This window comes from Carlito syrichta, unplaced genomic scaffold, assembly GCF_000164805.1.
Source record: "Carlito syrichta isolate Samal-C Ts95f unplaced genomic scaffold, Tarsius_syrichta-2.0.1 Scaffold169095, whole genome shotgun sequence".
NCBI lineage: Eukaryota > Metazoa > Chordata > Mammalia > Primates > Tarsiidae > Carlito > Carlito syrichta.
In genome coordinates this window covers 19,527-23,922 of record NW_007113191.1, presented here as the reverse complement: position 1 = coordinate 23,922, position 4,396 = coordinate 19,527, and positions in this window count along the sequence as shown.

Sequence of the window (4,396 nt, the reverse complement as noted above, 5' to 3'; positions counted from 1 at the left end):
TCGAACCCGCGGGTTCAGGCAGTCCACTCACCTCAGCCTCCCAAAGGCGCGGGATTACAGGCGGGATTACAGGCTGACATCGTTATTCTTAAGTTTGATTCTTGCAGCAAAGAGGTCAAGAAATCCATTAGTTACGTAGGATTTTTATTCCTAGGAGGTCCCGGGTGTTTCTTTGTTTCGTTAAGGAATTTGGCAAGCAAACAAGGGTTTTCATTTCTGATACTTGGGCACCATTCAGCTCCTGAAACCTATACAATGAAGAGAATTGAAGCTCAGACATTTTGAACCTTGAACACTTTTGGTTCCTCTTCAGCTGATGAGGTTCTTCGAGGTATGAGAAGATGCCTTTCCAAGCAGAGCTGCAAACATCATGGGTGTGTCCCTAGGGGTCTGGAGTGGAGGGGTGAACGCTTAACTTTTTTGATTGTATGTAGATATATGTAACTAAAGTTTGCCATTTTAGCTATTTCCAAGGGTACAATTCAGTACCATAGCTATATTTACAAAGTTGTACCATAATTATATTTATAAAATTATGTTTGCAAAGTTGTATACCAGCATCTATATCCAAAATTTTTCATTACTCCAAACAGAAACTCTGAACCCATTAAGAAATATTTCCCATTTCCCCGCCCCCAGCTCCCAGTAACCTCTGACCTACTTTCTTTCCCTCTGAATTTGCCTGGTGTAGCAATTTCTTGTAAGTGACTCTTGCCGTATTTGACCTTCTCTGTCTAGCTTATTTCATTCAGCATCCCGTCTTCACAGTTCCTCTGTGCTTAGCATATATGAGAACTTCGTTTCCCGGTATGGCTGGATCATAGTCTGTGATGAATGCACACTGTTTTTATCCATTCATTCACCGGACACTGGGATTTTCTGCCTGCCTTCTGTGAACAATGCTGCTGTGAACTTTGCTTACAAACATCTGTGGAGTACTTCTTTTCAGTTATTTGGGTTTCTATACGCCCAGAAGTGGAGTTGCTGGGCTGTATTTATATTCCCAGTAATCATGTATGATGGGTCCCTTTCTCATCATGAAAATGGTCATAACTTAATTTTTTTCGTGAAACGTAACTCTGTATCTTTACTCTAATAGGTGTGAAGTGATATTGTAGTTTTGATTTACATTTACCCAATAATTAGTGAAATTGAGCGTCTTTTCATTTTTTTCTTTTTCTTTTTTTGTGTGGCTATTTGTATATCTTCTTTGGAGAAATGTTTATTCAAGTATCTAGAATGCAAGTGGTTTTGAGTAGAAGTGGTAAGAGGGTCCTTGTTCTTGTTCTGATCTTAGGGGAAAAGCTTTCAGTCTTTCACCACTGAGAATGCTCTTAGCTTCCTGTATATGGCCTTTAACAAGTTGAGGAAGCTCCTTATGTTCCTGGTTTATTGAATTTTTTTATCCTGAGCATATTGGGTTTTTCCAACTGCTTTTTGCTCCATCCGTTGAGATGATCGTGCTGGTTTTTTTTTTAATTAAGAAAGGTAAATTTATTAAAAGAGCTGCACTGTGAAGGCCCCAACGGGCAGGCAGCAGCGAGTATATCCACTGACTGCTGCCTGTTTTCCTCATTCCTTGCTGTGCATTATATTGACTGATCTTCATATGTAAACTCCTCGCGTTCCTGGGATAAATCTCACTTGCTTATTGTAGCGTATTCTCTTAATATGCTGCTGCCTTCAGTTTTCTAGTATTGTATTAATGGCTTCTGCCTACATTCCTAAGGGATCTAGCCTGCAGTTTTCTTTTCTTGTAGCGACTTTGTCTGGCTTTGGTATTGGGTAATGCTGGCCTCACAGAATAAGTTAGGAAGTGTTTCCTCTTCTTTAAATTTTTTGAACAGCTTGAGGATTGATGCTGATTATTTAAATGTTTAGTAGAACTCACCAGTGAAGTCATCTGATCCTGGGCTTTGTTTGTTAGGCAGTTTTGATGAAGGATACAGTCTCCCTACTAGTTATACATTCTATTCAGATTTTTTAGTTTTTCTTGAGTCAGTTTTGATAGTTTGTGTGTTCCTAGAAATGTGTCCACTTAACCTGTATCATACAGTTGCTTGGCATAAACTTGTTCATAGTAGTCTGTTATGGTATTATTTTTCTTTCTGTACATTCAGTAGTAATGCCACCTCTTTCTGATTTAGTGTTTTGCGTCTTTTTTTCTGACAGTCTAGCCAGGGCTTGTCAATTTTGTTGATCTAGTCAAAGAACCAACTTTTGGTTTTGTTGGCTTTCTCTTGTTTTTTTATTCTCTGTTTATCTGTACTCTTGATTATTTCCTCTGATAGCCTTGGGTTTAATTTTCAGTTTCTCTCTTTCCTTGAGATGTAGTTAGGTTATTGCCGTGGGATCTTGCTCCCTTAATGTAAGCATTTAAAGCTCTAAATTTCCCTCCCAGCACTGATTTCGGCATATTCTCTGTGTTAGCATATTGTGTTTTCCTTTCATTTGTCTTGAAGTGTTTCCTGGTGTCTGCTGCGACTCCGGCTTTGACTCTTGGCAGGTTAAGAGTGTGCTGCTTTGTTTCCACTGTGTGACTTCCCCTTTTCTTTCTGTTACTGATCTCTAGTTCTCTGTCCTTGTGGTTAGAGGAGATAGTTTGCATGATTTCAGTTTTTAAAATGGTTAAGACTTGGGCGGGGCACATAACATCAATAAGGGTCTCAAACCAGGTGAAGTGGCGACCGAGGGGAGGCCCAAACTTCACCTGTATGATGACCACGTATGTGCCTAACCCTGAATTGTACCCCACATCTTTAAAATAAAAATTTTTTTAGAAAGACTTGTTTTGTGGCCTGTTATATGGCCTGTCTTGGAGAACAGTCCATGTGCACTTGAGAAGTGTGTCTCAGTCTCACCCAGACTGCTGGATGGGGGGTGTTGGACGTGTCCGTGGGGTCTGGTTGGCTTATAGTGTTCAGTCCCTCTCTCTTTATTCACCTTCCGTCTGGTTCTTTTGTCTGTTCCTGAACGTGGGGTATTGACATCTAACACTTGTTGCAAAACGGTCTCCTCCTTCCATTTAGTCCATGCAGGGGAATCCTTGTGGCCAGCAGGCTGAGGGGTCACGTTTTTTATCCATCCTGCCAGTCTTTGCCTGTTCATTGGAGACTTTAAACCATGTATGTTTATAGCAGTAACCGCACACAGGCCTCTGCTCTGGCTGTTTGTTTTCTGTGTGTCTCACGTGCTTCTGTTTTTCGGTCTCCCTGCACAGCCTTATTTGGCATCTAGGCAGCTTTGTGCAGTGTATATTTTTTGGTTATTTTCAGTTCACAGAATTGTGGAAGAGTTATCCCCAAACAGAATCTGTTTGAATCCACTGCGTCTAATGTCAGTGGTTCTGTTGTTTACACATTCTAAGCTAGACACTTTCATGGATTCTGCCGGACGTGTCCATCCATATCAAATGTTAGGTGACAGCACAGGCCGTGGCAGCCGCCAAGGGGTCTGCACACCTCGGTGTGTTCTAACCCTGGCGTCTCCAGGGCTTGGCATGCGTTACTTGAGACCCACAGAGGAAGGGACACGTGTCCCTGCTGTTCAGCTGGAACTGGAGCTTGAGTTCAGATTCTGGATTTGTGAGAGGCTGGTTTCCCTCTCAGCCATCACTCCTAACTGAGGTTGACAATCTGTGTCCATCTCTGACCTAGGAAAACACTGAAGGTTCCCAGTTTTGTATTAGACTAAAACAGAAAGACTGTGACCAAGTTGCTGATATAAAACTGCTTTGATGAGAAAAGAATATAGATTTTGATCTGTGATGATGGGGGACTTGGTACTGGTGGGTTTGGAAAACTGTTTCTGAAAGGTCACCCCCTCAGAAGCCCTGGCTGAAGCCTCTGTTGGCGGTGTCGGGGTGTGCAGGTGTGTGCTGTGAGGGGACGGAGGGACACGGGCTGGGGTAGCATCCTGGCGCAGCTCCCTTCCCCTTGAGCTGCCGCAGCCGTGATGCAAAGGATGTCCGGGGTAGCCCAGGAGGTGGCCGTGAGGGCGTGGCTGGTGACCGTCGGGGCCACGCAGCACTCGCAAGGGTCTGAGGAAGGCTTGGTGTCGGCAGCAGCTGGGTTCCCAGGTTGGCATCACGGAGCCCTGGTGATGGCGTGGAACCTTCGTGTGACACACTGAGGGTTTCGGAGTCTTTCCTAAGACAGCACTGGGGAAAACGCCGCCACATCCCCCGCGGCGCTAACAAGAGCGCCACGTGCCTGCAGCAGAAGCGTTTCCAGGGTCGGCCTCGTCCTCTTCCTCCGTGGGCTGTGTGTGACCAGTCATCCGGTGACCACGGCCGCTTGCTGCTGCTGGGCCCCGCAGCCCGGCTCCCGGGGATGCTCACACGCCGTCGAGGGCGCCGGGTGGGGCCCAGCCTGCTGCGGTGCCCCTCCCGCCCTGA